This window comes from Chlamydotis macqueenii, chromosome 20, assembly GCF_036417535.1.
Source record: "Chlamydotis macqueenii isolate bChlMac1 chromosome 20, bChlMac1.mat, whole genome shotgun sequence".
NCBI classification, from domain to species: Eukaryota; Metazoa; Chordata; class Aves; order Otidiformes; family Otididae; genus Chlamydotis; species Chlamydotis macqueenii.
Window position 1 is genome coordinate 1,082,501 of NC_141575.1, and position 13,968 is coordinate 1,096,468.

Genomic DNA, 13,968 nt, shown 5'->3' on the forward strand with positions numbered 1-13,968 from the left:
AGGGGAGAACATTTCTTAGGAGAAGCAGAAATGCTGGAATATGTTGCAACACATTTATGCTGGCTGCGTGTACGCGTATGCTGGTTACACACCCCAGCATTAAAGCAGACCTTAAACCTGCGTCCGTCCTCTACACGAGTGATTTCTGTGGGTGCCTTTACTTTTGAATTTTCAGTTAGCTAGTTGGTCCTGGAGCTTGTTCCTCCTGCCTAGGGGTTCTCCTCACAGGGAGAATGCTAGTTCAATGTAACTGCTAATGGATCCATCTCGCATCGCAGATGGGTCAAAGGAGTGATGTTAGGGGTCAGCACGTCCTTGGATGTGTGAGGGATCCAAGGGTTCATGTCGTTGGCTTGGTGACAAAGTATGCACATCACCTCCGAGAAGTTGTACACACAAGCAGATGTACAGAATAAGTATAAGAGATTTTGAGAGCGTTGATGAAGACAGAAGATGTAGGAGTGTCTGGTCAGTGTGGATTTGGGGGTTTGTTTAAATGCTTCGTCCAACCCTGGCCTGTTCCTATGGGTTTTATGTAGAGATTCTGACACCATTGTAAAGGGCAGAAGCATAATATTAGAGATAGAACTAACTTATTTAATTTTTTTTAATATGTATTTTTAGGATGATCAAATTTCAGCAGCTCTAGCTGGCCACCCATCTGTTTTTAGGCACTTGTTGCCCGCCATCCTTCTCTGCTGGCAGACCTCGCCCGTGGAGAAGCAGCCTCGGATGCAGTTCTCAGTGCTGGCTGCCGCGTGCACCTTCTTCACCGTGCTGCATCGTGGCATTTTGAAGGGCCTCCGTTCATCAGAGGGTAAAACCCACTCTTTTACCAGCAGTCTCAGTATCCTTTGGGCTGGTTTAACTTCCATTTAGAAGTCCAATTTCCTCGCAGGGCATTTGTTGAAGAGCTTTCCTCACTTCTGAACAAAGTCATGTTCTTGGCATGAGTTCGTCCTTGAGTCCTGCAGTGGGCCACCCATGTCACTGGCTTTTATTGGTTTGGCTGAAGGATTGGGTCCTTGGGGATTTGGCTGGATTATTTGTCTTGTGGCAGTTGTGCATCTGTTTTCACATTTCGTGTGAGTTAAGTTGGATAGAGATACAACTGGGTGTCCCTTTCTGTGGGCATTTGGTTACTTTTATAAATTTTATGTAGCACTTTTCTTTCCCTGAAATATTGCTGCTGTTGTCTAGGTGTTCTTATTTTGGAATTAGAGGTAAAGGAGAACTTGAAAATTACTTTAAATGAAAGAACTTTCTATTATATTTATCTGTCTAGAGGCAATAAATCTGTTTCAGCAGATTAAATACTGACTTCTTTATAAAACCCTGTTTTCTCAAACCTCTTATCAGCAGCACTTGGCAGTAATCACACCTAAGGAAACTTATAATTTTCCTCAAGGAGGTGACACTGACAGAATTAAAAATGAAGGAGCCCCCTGAAAAGCCAGTTCATTACAAATTAACAGTGGTCCTAGCAAAGCAGTGGGCTAAGGCGTGTCAAATAGCGATATGGATAAAGAAACCCAGCATTTTAAACTGTCAGAGCTCGGAGCATAGCTAGCCTTGGAACAAATTAATCACATATTGTCAACGCAAAGTTGCATCAAATTAACACATCGGATTCCAGCATATTAATGTGAGAATGCTTTCACCTGATTATTACTGCAAACCATTGCCACTCTCTGACTGCAAAGATATAATTAAATTGCTAAATAGAAAGTGCATATAATATCTCTGCATGCATTTAGGATGCATGAGCTGAAAAGATCACATCCTAGTAACTGACAGTTTCTATTTGTAGGAAAACTTTAGTTTTTTTTCCTCTCTCTTATTTACTTGAGAGTACTAGAGTATGAAATTAGAAAAGTTAGAGATGTTGTTTGCACTCCGTACAAGTTAGGTGAAGTACAGGTTTAATTTAACTGATTTGCTGTGTACACAATTAGCTTCACTCTTCTGCGTACTTTCTGGGGGACAAGGAGAGGGAAGAAGGGGTACTTTGGAGCCTTGGAAGAGGAATATGAGAAAGCAGATGTTCATACCTTACCGAAAATGATGTTGGTTGATCTTGGAGAGGTTGCTGGTCAATTCGTTTAAGAATAAACTGCACTTAAAATCTGTTGAGAGCGGATAGCGCTTAAATTGGATACGAGTTTCTTACAGGTGCTGTGTCTGCTGGCGTATCTTTGCTTATGGATGTGACACTTGTGAAAACCTGTCTTGACGTTGTACGTGCATCTCAAAGGACCCGGTTCAAAAGGCAATGCTGTAACAAACCCAAATGTATTAGTTAATTGTTCTTTGTAGAGTACTTTAACGAGTGATATAAAAGTGACCAGCTCGGTTTCCAGCTCTTAGCTCTGGACCCTTTCATGTGACACCAGGTGACAAGCAATGCTTTGTGCCTGCGCCTGCTCTCTCCTGTCGTCCCACGCCTCCCCTTCCCCATCCTCTTCCGATCCTTCGCATGGCCCTCCTGGATTAGCGCCTCGTGCCTTCCAGTCTTGAGTGAGAGCAGCCAGTGCAATGAAACGTTCAGCAGCATGTCAGTGAATGGCCACTTTGATGATGCATTTAAACAAAAAGCATTTTTTACATGATGGTCCTTTAAAGCAAGCTTAATTAGAATGAAAGAATTTTAAAGCAGTTTTTATAATGCACTTGTTAATCTTTTGGCTGAATCATATTGCGTTTTATTCTGTCTAATTGATTTTTAGCAATTTACTAATGTCATTATCTTTCCCTTAATTACAGATCAAATGAAAAACGTATTCACAAGTTAAGTTCTTAACAGCCAGAGAAATATGGATATGTTTTATTAGCAAATGTTTTTAATGCCTGCTGTTTGCAGGAGGACTGGATGTATATGTTTAACAAACTGTTTATTGTGGGAAAAATTTCCATAGGAGATAAGTTTTGGGTTTTTTATTTCTCAGAGGATATTCTTTTAGGCTATACCTTCACTCTGACCTTTGTACTTGAAAAATAATTTTAAAGCATTGACACTAATTATGGAGTAAGGACTCCTTTATGGATCTATTCAGGCACCATAGTATCACTAACCAAAGAATTCTGGTTTTGTAGTTAAACATTAAGTTTGAATGGAGTGGTAATTGCTTTATTCTTGTTTCCATTATAAATTTATATTTTATTTATTTATTTATTTAAGCTTTTATTAAGTGTTCCCCACTCAGAATTTCTAAAGGCAATATAACGGTCTGGGTTATCCATGGATGATTCCTTTATTTGCCTATCTGAGACGAATAATTCTCATTTGCTTCTTAATACCACGGAAGCTTCTATTTAAGATGGGGAAAATTCATTTACTACCCAAAAAAAAGCTGCTCTGCTCTCTATGAAGATTTAAATTATTATACATTAGACTGATACAAGCCTAAGTCCTGGGAGAAGAAATGTTGAAGATGCTTTATGTGAGATAGTGCTGTGAAGGCCTCTTACTGTATCCTGCCTTTGAGTGGGGGGGGCTTGGGGTGACAGTGTCATCTGCAGGAGAAGGGGTTTATTCCTGCATCAACTGAACTTGCTTGGACCAGTCCATCAGGGCATTTTCACGTGCGGTATTTTAAGGGCAAAACCTTCCCAAGGTTACACTCTTTAACAGTCTTTTTAAAGGCAGCACCTAAATGACACATGGCCCTTGAAGCTGGGTAGGAGAGATCTTTTTTCTAACCCTGCGCTGTGTGGTGGATGAAAAGGTGGTGTACAGCCCTTCTCGGGCGTGGGGACAGAGGTGCAGGGTAGGAGTTGAAAAGTCTTAGTGCTCTTAGTCCTGGTCTTTCCCCAGTATTGCGGGCATCTGGCATGCTGATACAGATCCCCTATCCCATACAGATTGCATTTATTTCTTTTTTAGAATAATTGGTTTAAATGGCTTTTGGCCCAAAATGACCTGGAGGAAGGACGCAGCCTTTCCACCACGCCTGCTGTGGTCACAGCTTGTCCTACGCTACCGGCTCCCTTTTCAGGGAGCACTTCCAGAGGAAATGCAGCGTTAGTGCTGAGTGACAGTAGTAATGAATAGGATGTAAAGATCTTCTCTGTATCCAGATAAAAGTGTAAAGAAAATTTATGGAGATAGGGTATAATTATCAGAGAGATTTTAGCCATACTGGATTTATCTTCTGAAAAGTACCATGAGAATATGAATTCTGCAGAAAGCCGGGAGTCCAGGTTTTTTTTCTCAAGTCAAAGTTTCCGAGTCATTTGTATTGTTCCAGAATGGTTATTATATGCTGTGTAAAATAGATTTATAAAAGTAATTTTGTGGGCACAATAATAGGGAAAACAGTACTTAATTAGAAAAATAACATAGAACTTCAGTGCACATTTATATGTAAGGTAAATATTATTTTCCAAAAGATTGGTATAAAATTTTCACAGCCAGTCTATTCTTTTTGCAGTCGTACTGCTGGTAAAAACAGAGACAAGCTGGCCACAGAAAATCTGTTAGGTTGCTATCAGTTCAGTTAATTAGAGCTTCAGATTTCTTGAAAGGATGAATCCAGGGTCTGAACTTGGGTTGCAGGTTTGAGGAATTTTATTTTTTTTCATCGCTGAGAGTGGGTAGAATTAAGTCTCATCCCTGTGATTCTGCGTTGTGTATGCTCAGATCGTTTTTCTCGGCTGCCTCACGCCTGGTTGCCCTCTCGGGGCTGGGAGGGCAGCGTGTCCTTAGCCGCGCTCTGCGGGGCCGGCCGTACCAGAGCAGGGCTGCCGCTCCGCGCGGGGCAGCTGCGAGAGCAGCGCAGGAGTGAGTTCAGGAGCATTAAGTGCAACTTGGCGGTCGACCCGGGTGTTGCAGGGGTGCCCTCTTTCCTGGGCTCTGGAGAGAAATCATCAAACTGAAGGAGACAGCCAAGACCCCTCGCTGAAGAGGCTTTAGTATTTTTCTTGGAATTGGATTCTCTTCTTTTTGCAAGAAGAGCAATTGATTTTATTTAACGCAGCACTAAGGCATTTATTCCTTTGTTAATAATGTTTGCAGCACAAGACTCTGACCGTATTGCTGGGAGCACAACTGTTTACGCTTAGTTTGATTAAATGAGTACACCTCCCTGACAAGTCATATCACCAAGTCAAACTACATAATTTTTCCTGCTGTAATCCACTCCTAGGATTATTTATATTACATCATTTTCTCAAGGCTGTGCTTTTTAATCCCGTTACTTTTTACTCCCAGTAACAGAGTCGGAGGCAGTAACATGCATCCTGCGTCGCGAGCAGCTCTGCGGTTCTCGCCGTGGCGCACGCTCGGGGTGCTCAGGCGGACGTGGGCGTCGCAGCCGGCGCCTGGCCCTCGCGCCCCGGGCACGGCGGTGGGACCGTGCCACTGGTGTCCCGCCCACCCGAGTGGGGTGTGACTTGTTGTTGGAGCCTTGCCCAATAATGCAGGTATCTTCCTGAGTATAGGGAACCCTGGTTGTAAGGGGCAGGTTCAGTGGCTGGTGCTGAGGCAGAAATCACCGGGTAGAGGGAAGAGGAGCCCCTCGTCGTGAGCAGCCTGCCTGCTACATCATTTTCCATCTCTCTGATGGCTTTTAAATTGAGGGGGGAAATAGCTGTTGTGATAGTGTCACTGAACACTGCGGAACATATTTCCATATAAAAACCTTACTAGATAGGAAATTCCAGTTAATAATAATTTGGAGAAAAACCTGTAGTAAAACTTGAAAATATTAACTATTAAGAGTTTAATTTGAGCTCTGGGGGAAATGATCTATCTAGATAGGCACGGTGAAAATGATGAGATTTCAGGCAGGTTTTACAGATGATTTTAGGAATAATTGAGTCGTTTTAATGATAAGCCTTGCTTGGCTTCTTTGAATGGACTGCGTGTAATTAGTTGTAGCTTCGACTTTGAAATGTTTTGACAGAAAATGTATCATTTAGCTTGTGAATTTTTTCTAGCATCTGCCTTTAATATTTGTTCATTTTCTGCAACATACAACTTTGCTACTTCAGGTCAAATTCCAGGTACAGCTCTGTTTTCTTTGTTACCTCGATTGTTTCCTTCGGGAGGAGGGAGAATAATTACACAGAACATCTTTCCCAAGCAGCTGGAGTCAAATTCCAGCTGACTGCAGCACCTGTGAAGACAGTACCTCTGCCTCGGGCTGCGCGGTGCCGTGCCAGCCCGGGCTGCGCGGTGCCGGCGCGCGCCGGAGTGCACACGCTCGTCCTCGCAACGCTCCTGCCCTTCTGTGAGCTTCAGATGGCAATAATGCCAGGGAATGCAAAGTGTCTGGTTTAGACTAATTAGAGGGATGATTTGTGAAACGCTGGCTATTTATTTAATTAATCACCAGCACAAAGCTATAAAACCCATATTTTAAAAATCCCTGTTAGTTTGCCATGTGGTTAATAGATTGTGGCACATTAAAAAGTGACACGGTGATGTATTAAAAATGTTCCACCTAAGGTTGGCTGATGTCCTCGAGGAACTTCAGCTGTCTGCTCTCTGCAACAGAAGCACAGGATTAGAGGCTGATCTGTTTGAGGCTTGAATGTTTGTGAAAACATTTATCTTTTGTTCAGCATCTGTTCATTAAAATATATCGTGGCATATTTCTTAACGTACAAATAATGTTTATGGTGTAGTTTTAATGATAAGTTTTTGTTGCATTTTGTTATTACAAAGAATAACTCTGTTCCTCGATATTAAATTGTAATGTTTATTACTAAGTAAAAGATAGATAATTCTTCTAAAGTAGGCCATTCCTTCTCTTCGCTGTGTGGAAACTAAGGACAGTTCCATGTAACGAATGCGGTTTTGTTTTAGCTATAGCAATTGTGTTCTGATAAATCCGAGTATGTTTTTCATCCTCCAGCAGAACTATTGGAGCTGACGAGAGAAGGGTTTAATGCCCAGAGCTAGCTCAGTGCTGGCACCCTCGGTGTGAGCCCCAGCGCTCGGGGAAGACGGCTCCAGCCCCGTGCTTGGCGCTGGCGGTGCCGCGGGCAGGGTGCTGGTGCTGCCGCTGCCCTGCTGCGCGGGAGGTGCTTGCCTTCCTGGCGAAACGCCGCTTGGGTGCCACCGGCCCGTTTCTCCTAAAACCAATACCTGTACGGAGGGAAAGGAGGCCTGGGCTGCGAAGGGGCCGGGCTCAGGCTTTCTCCCTCTGTTCCAAATAAAATTTGTCAGGAAAAAGTAGGAACAAGAAATCATATTCATCGCACTTTAAGTAAAACATGTTTTAATTTAAAATGAGTTGTACAAATGAATGTGTGTTAGTATGACTGAAATATGCTGTTAGAAGAATTATATGTCTCATTCTTTGCTCAGGACATCCGTAGTTTTCTTAGTTGTGGGAGCAAATGCCGAGAAGGAACAGGCAGTAATCTGGGATTCCTGCTTGTGTGGTTGTGTATGTAAATCGTAGTTTTGAGGTGCAGATAAAAATTCGCTCAGGTGGAAGCGTGGAAGGAAGCTGCCCGGCTCTGGAGGCTGTGTTCTCAGCTGTGTGTTGTATAATTAACTGGTACGTTGGGGGGGGCTGCAATAAAACATGAGTCTGTTAATGCGGCCTGGAGCCGGTGTTGTAGTGGTCGTTGCGGTGCAGATAACGCATTTCTCACAACTGCTGCTGCCTACTGGAGCCTCTGAAACATCTGGGCCTGTAATTGAAAAATAGCGTGGTGCTGTACGCAGCAGACGCGCTAAGTGAAGTCAACAATTTAGAATAAAAAATAGTAGCGTATTATTTACCTTGTAGTTAAATATTCATATTTTGTTATGCTTTGTATAACAGGAAATTACTGGGTTAAATTTTTATGAATAGTGACAGTGTGAATAAGATAAATTAAGTATTTAACGATGTTAATGGAATTTTACATCGTGATCCGCTAACTCTGCGGCACAAGCTAGGGTGGTACAAAGGAGAATGCACTCCTCAGACAGGAACAACTTTGAAGCTTCGCTGAAGATCCATGGGACTGGCAGGCGTGCCGAATGCAGCGTGGTCGCTGCCGCCAGCGCTCAGTCAGCTGTCCCGGTGACCTCGTGGGTGGCACTGTCCAGAAATGACTTAAGAAGAACGGAAGTAATGTATGGCTATGGTAATGAAAAATACCAGTCCTGGCTTAACCACCCGATGGAATAAATATCGTTCTTTTGCCACAGCAGGGTATGGTGTGAGGCACTGGAGGACAAGAGGGACAGAGCCACCCTAGGTTGTCGTAGGAACACCAGCACTGAGCGTCATGCCTCTGAGTACTGGTATAATATGCAAGTGAGCAGGCAGTTTCTCCAGATCTGTTCTAATGCTGTGCAAACAAAATGAACAGACTATGTTAGAAACGTTTAGCCATCATTATGTTAGATGCTGTTCCGCTCAGCGCTCCAAAACCTGCGAGTTGCAGCTCCGCGTTTCGCAGCTGGGCAGCGCGGGCCCCGGACGCCGAGGCTTGTAAACGTGTTCATCCTCCCGCTCCGCTGCCCGTGCCTTCGCTCTGAACCGTATGCCGGTCGTGTCATTATGGGGCACTGCGGTGTGAGGGTTTCTGCTACATGTTTATTGACTGCTTTTAAGATATTTGATAATCTAAACTTTAAAAAAAATAGAACTTTTTTAGGTGACCCTTCTTTTTCTACTCAGCCCCTCAAAAGCTGTTTTGCTTATGAGTGAAAATGACTGACTCTTTTATTCCCACTTATTTTGGATGAAGAAATAATTGCTCTAGTTTTTTTCTTTTAAGTCAAGAGCTTAGAAAATGATGCTTTTCAGTGGTAGTCTTAGAAAAATATAGTCCTTTGTATTGCCATAAACATCTGTGCTCTGATCTGTTAGAACTTTTGTTTGTGTTGCAAATGCTGAGTTAATCCATTTCCATTTTTCCTCCTATGCTGTTTAAATGCGTACGCGAGCAGGTTCTGCGTGGGAGACAACTGCTGGCTCGCGTGGGATATTAAATACGCTGCCACCTAAACCAGGAAACATTTCACTGAGTTTAAAAGTGAGAAGAAATTTTACCTTTGGAAAAGGAGAAGCATTTATTTCCATTTTGTGTAATGTTTAGCATTGTTTGCTGGGAGGTGAGGCAATGACTTGAATTAATTATAATTACTGAAGAGATGTATACTGATTGAGCAAATAAAGTAGTAAGCTCATTCGTGCCAAGGCTATCTAATTAAATGCTAACTTTGGATAAGCTAGATGTGCATGAAAGATTAATTTTAAGAGGTTTTTATGACTCCCACTAAATAATGATCCAGTAAAATCTTTGCATTATATCATTAGAACATCTAATCTTAAAGTGATACAACACCTGGTCACAGAACTCTGTTGCACAGGGAGATGCAGTAAATTATTGTTGTTGAAAATCACTTTTCTCTGAGAAATGTTTATGGACTGTGTTTTAATTTTCTGCTGTGGTGTGCGGTGAAGCTGTGAGAGGTGAGGAGGATCCAGTGTAGGCACTTTTCTCAGTGACTCTTTCACTGGCTTCCCGTGGTGCAGGTACTTCGGAGCTGTGTTTAGCAGTAAGTTGTCTAGGGATGGGCAGATCCGTCCCAAACTTCCCGTATCATCTAGAGGAATATTAGTGGCCCCGCAGTAATCTATTCGAGACATACATCACCTGGTATTGAAGGGAGGTATACATTTTCTCACGGACTTTGATTAAAAGTTGATTTTAAATCTTAGAAAAGCTTCTCGTGTTGAAGAATTGATACAGTCTAAGTATGTATTTTTTCTTTTTTAATTTAACGTACTGTGTTCATATTTAAAGCATATTAATTTTATTACAGAACGTTATTGAATGATACAGGTATTTCTAAAATTATATGTAGGCAATGAAGATCATTCTGTATGTAGTTTTTCTGTCATAACTGTAGTAACCAGTGTTTATATAATTAAACACCGCAGCTCGCAAATGCAGTCCTAGAAAATCCATGAAAATTCATCACTTGAGTTGCCTGCCATATCCCTCACTCATACTCTTGTATCTGGGAGTACCAGCAACACATGTACCTGCTGTTGGTGCTATTTATGTTCTTATAATTAGCCTGATGACTGTTTTTATATATCCCCAAGTATTACTGTACTATTTTGTAGCTGTCTTTATTTTAAGCAACACAAGAAGCATGGGTTCACAGGAGCAGTGTTCTTAGGTACCAAGTTGTTCTCTCCGAAGAAGTTTGTTTGTTAATGGGAATAACTTTCCTAAGCTTAGCCGCTGCTTATTATCAAAGTGCATAAATACGCATTGATCTGCTTAATTTGAGTGATAAAACCAGAAAGTTTGTGAATTCAGCAGACTGTACTTTTAGGCGCTGTGAAATAACAGACGTAATTCAGTGCAGCTCTTGAATAGCACCAGAGAAGAAACTGTAATGTGCCAAAGAGCTACGGTGTGCCAGCCGCTGAGAATTCAACAGAGACAGAGAAAAGAGAAATTTGAAGAATTTGTGGTTTGTTCACGTGCACACTACATCAGCAATAATTTGGGAGAAAGTATCCCTGGTTTTTTGCCTCTCCCGGCCTGTGTACGCTGCACAGTGCCACGTCTCCTCCAGTGAGCTGCGGGTGATAAAATGTCGTCTTTGCTTTCAGTGGGATGAACGTGCTGTAGAAACAGCAAAGGGAGCTTGCGGTGAGATCAGACTGTAGGAGAGCACTAGGTAGCCTTAAGAGAATCCATTAATAAAAATACTAAGAAAATCTCCTAGGATTTATTGTATGTTTGCTGTGTATCCAGTTAGTCCTTACTTCCTTAAAGGATTGGTGGAATATAAGGTTTCTAACAATAAAAGCTTAATGGAATCAGATTTGTGATTTCCTATAAAATTAACGAGATATTTTGTCAATTTTATTCCAGACTTCATTTGTCAGAATATACAGTGTCCAGTGACAAGCTAAAAGAATTTTTTGACAAATTAACTGTGCCACAGGTGACAGATCAGGAAAATGTTAATTTAACAGCCCCTTTATGCTTCCCAGATTTATTGGAGGCTATTAAGGAAACTCCGGATGGTAAGGCCCCTGGCCCTGAATAGATTTTCCGTTGAATTTTGTACAAGATCTATTAATAAAGTTTGATGCTGCCTTTTTGAATATAGGTAATTGTACTTTATCTTCTGGGTCTCCTCAGCATTTACAGTTGGAAGACAATTTTTAGTTGGGAGAAAAAAGTAATTATGCTTCCAGTAGTGTTTGTAATCAGATTCTGAGTGATTCCTCCTGAAGAAGTGACTGCAAGCGCCACATAGAACCCTCGAGTTATCACCAGTTAAATCCAGCGTGGCTAGCTCTTTGACTTGGCCACTGAGGCTGATAATTGGATCCCTTTTATTCCGTCCCACCACCGACAAATCCTTACCTAATAAGCTTTGCACAGGTAAGTAATTGAGCTCTGTGGGACTTCCTCCACAATTAATATTTTGCAGGATCAGACTAAGAATATGGATTCGTTCCGTCCTGTAGACACGTACCTGATGTTTTTTGATTTCTACTGCTGGTTCACAACAAATCACCAATTTGCAATAAGCACAGTGCAGATTTCCTCCAGACCCCTTTGACTTGGTGATTGACCAGTCTAAGCCTTGCCCCACGTGTTGTGGGCCATACTGATGGTTCCTACCTAACCTGACAATCAATGTTCTCATTGCTAATAGAAAGTCTAATTGGCTTCCAAGTCTCAGGTTTCAGCCTCTCTGGGATCTTACAGCAACCAGTTTTACAGGACTTCTAATTAATACAAATATTTCACTCACTGTTTTAAAGATCTTGAGGGTAATAGTGATGCTTTAGAGCCATTTCCCGGTGCTGCCGCTGTTGGTACGGCTCCCCTTGCTCACAGATACGTGTTCGAGTTACCCCTGGACTAAACCATCGTGGTGTTCTTGCTGCGTGTCTGTGAGGGATATCTGGAATGGAGGGAGTCTGGACAAGCAAGATGGTAAAAACAGGCTGGAGAGGGTAGAGGAGATCTAGAGATGGGGAAGAGCAAAGAACAGTTTGTTTTACAACAACAAACACAGAGCAATAGCACAGTGTAGGGCACAGAGGAGCACTGGGAAACGTGGACCGGGGAAAGTCGCCATCTTACGTGCGATGGCTGTAAGGTCAGGGTCCCCAGGATGTGTTTGTTTTATGAAAACGTGTGTTTGCTGCAGTATGAGCTATAAAACAGTCTGTACTTGTAACAGTGGCTAATGGGATAATCTGGTCTTTGTGGTTTTTAGTTACGGTTCTTGGCGCGTTTGTCCGTCTCTGGTTTTATGCTGTGTACGTCAGTTGTAACCTTGGTGTCGACTCTCACATCTGGCTGTCAATTTTTCTTGAGTTTCCATTATGGGGCCTAAGCATCACTTACAATTCTGCTGTCCTTGGGTTTAAATATGTGACTAACTTAGCGTGCCAAGGAGTCACATTAATTTCCTTGATAACTGCTATTTACTCATTCAGATGCAAATGTCATTGAAACAACAGGTCTCCCGTTCTGGCCGCTGTCTCCAGTCGTGTCTGTAAGGGGAGCGATGCTCACAGCCTTGTGCGTGTTTGTATGTTCCTCGGGTTGGTGTTTGCACCCGGGCAAAGACCGGGATAGACTTTGAGACTGGTGATTCGTTACCTGATACCAGCTTAATTCCCCTCAAATTAAGTCCTGTAAGTAGGAAAGCGAGAGGAGAAAGAAAACAAAGCCCCTCATTTCTTTAGAGGTGCAGCTGGGTCGTGTCAGTGATCTCCTCGAAGAGGTGAGGTGATGGGTGCGGGTGGTGCCCCGGAGAAGCCCGGGCGCGCGGGCTCACCCGAAGGCTCGTTGAGGCCTGTCCGGCCAGGGTGACGGCGTGTCCCGCGTTCCGTTACAAGTACAACACTGCCTTTTAAATGGGTAAAGCCATTTCTTCTTACCTTAAAAACATGCAAAGAGGAGGCACCTGCAGTATAAAAAGGCTTTCTTAAAAAACAAAATCATTCTATTTGGATGGATTTTAATAATACTTTTAGCTGTGCTAGTATGAATAACTTTAATCTTTAAATTCCTATTATTTCTCTAATTCATAATCACACTGAAGGATCAAATGGTTTTTAACAATATATTGAAATTAGCACAAGGCATTTAACTCCCTGTTTCATACTCTCATCATAGATTTATAGTATTGAATCCTTTTATTCTCTTACTTAGAATTCAGAGTGATTAATTCAAGGAATACTTTCTTCTGTCAAGGCCCATGTATGTACAGCTAGGCGGAGATACGTGGGTACATCGGGGCGCTTTTGAGGAGGGGATCGGGATGTACAACCTTTTGTCTCTTTTTAAAAGATTACTGGTTTCAAAATGCAGTACTATCCACAGTAGATTAAATATTTTTTTCTTGTAATGTAAACTTTATAGATCTTTATGTTGCTATGGATTTGGTTTTATTTAATTGTTAATCTCCAGAGTGCCAAATATATATTTTTATTTTTTTTTAATACAGTAAGTTTGAATAAAAGCAACTGCTAGTTATGCCTTCTTGGTTGTCTTCAAATAGTTCAAAATAGTTTAAGGGCTCGGTTGTTTGCGTGATTTTGTTCTCTGGCAAACCGAGGTCAAGCCTAAAGTTTATTTTTAAGTGTCATCTTAACCTCCCTGTATGACCGACATCCATTTTTGCCACAGTTCTCTGCTCAGGTTGTGTCACCTGGTTTGGTTTCCCTAGGATGAGCAGCTCTGAGCTGAGTACCTGTTTCTGGATCGTCGGTGTCTGTGAGAGTCACGTTTGGGTCTCACTGATTTACGTGCAGACCCCTGCCAGCTGTGGTGGGCTCTCCTTTTGCCCTGTTCTGCGGGAACGTGCTGGCCAGGCTCCCGCCTCCCCCTTCACGTGTGCTGAGAGTTTCCCTGCGTTCTGTCCCGATGAGAGGAGTCCCAGGCTGAAGCTAGAGGGGAATGAGAACGTTGAAAAGCAGGTAGCACTGGCTACTGGTGTGTTCCCAGCTCGAGCAGCTGGGCGTG

General features: G+C 42.4%; 1 protein-coding gene across 10 annotated transcripts in view; it reads left to right on the forward strand.

The window, feature by feature from the left end:
- The window catches only part of MAPKAP1 (MAPK associated protein 1), a 105,146-nt gene that overhangs the window by 30,905 nt on the left and 60,273 nt on the right, over nucleotides 1-13,968 (forward strand). The window contains exon 1 of one of the 10 annotated variants that reach the window (XM_086763451.1): nucleotides 13,708-13,922. The exons of the other annotated variants lie outside the window; for them this stretch is intronic. The gene's annotated coding sequence lies outside the window, so the exon portion shown is untranslated. Of the gene's footprint in view, nucleotides 1-13,707; nucleotides 13,923-13,968 lie in introns of those variants that run through there. 10 annotated transcript variants of the gene reach the window in all.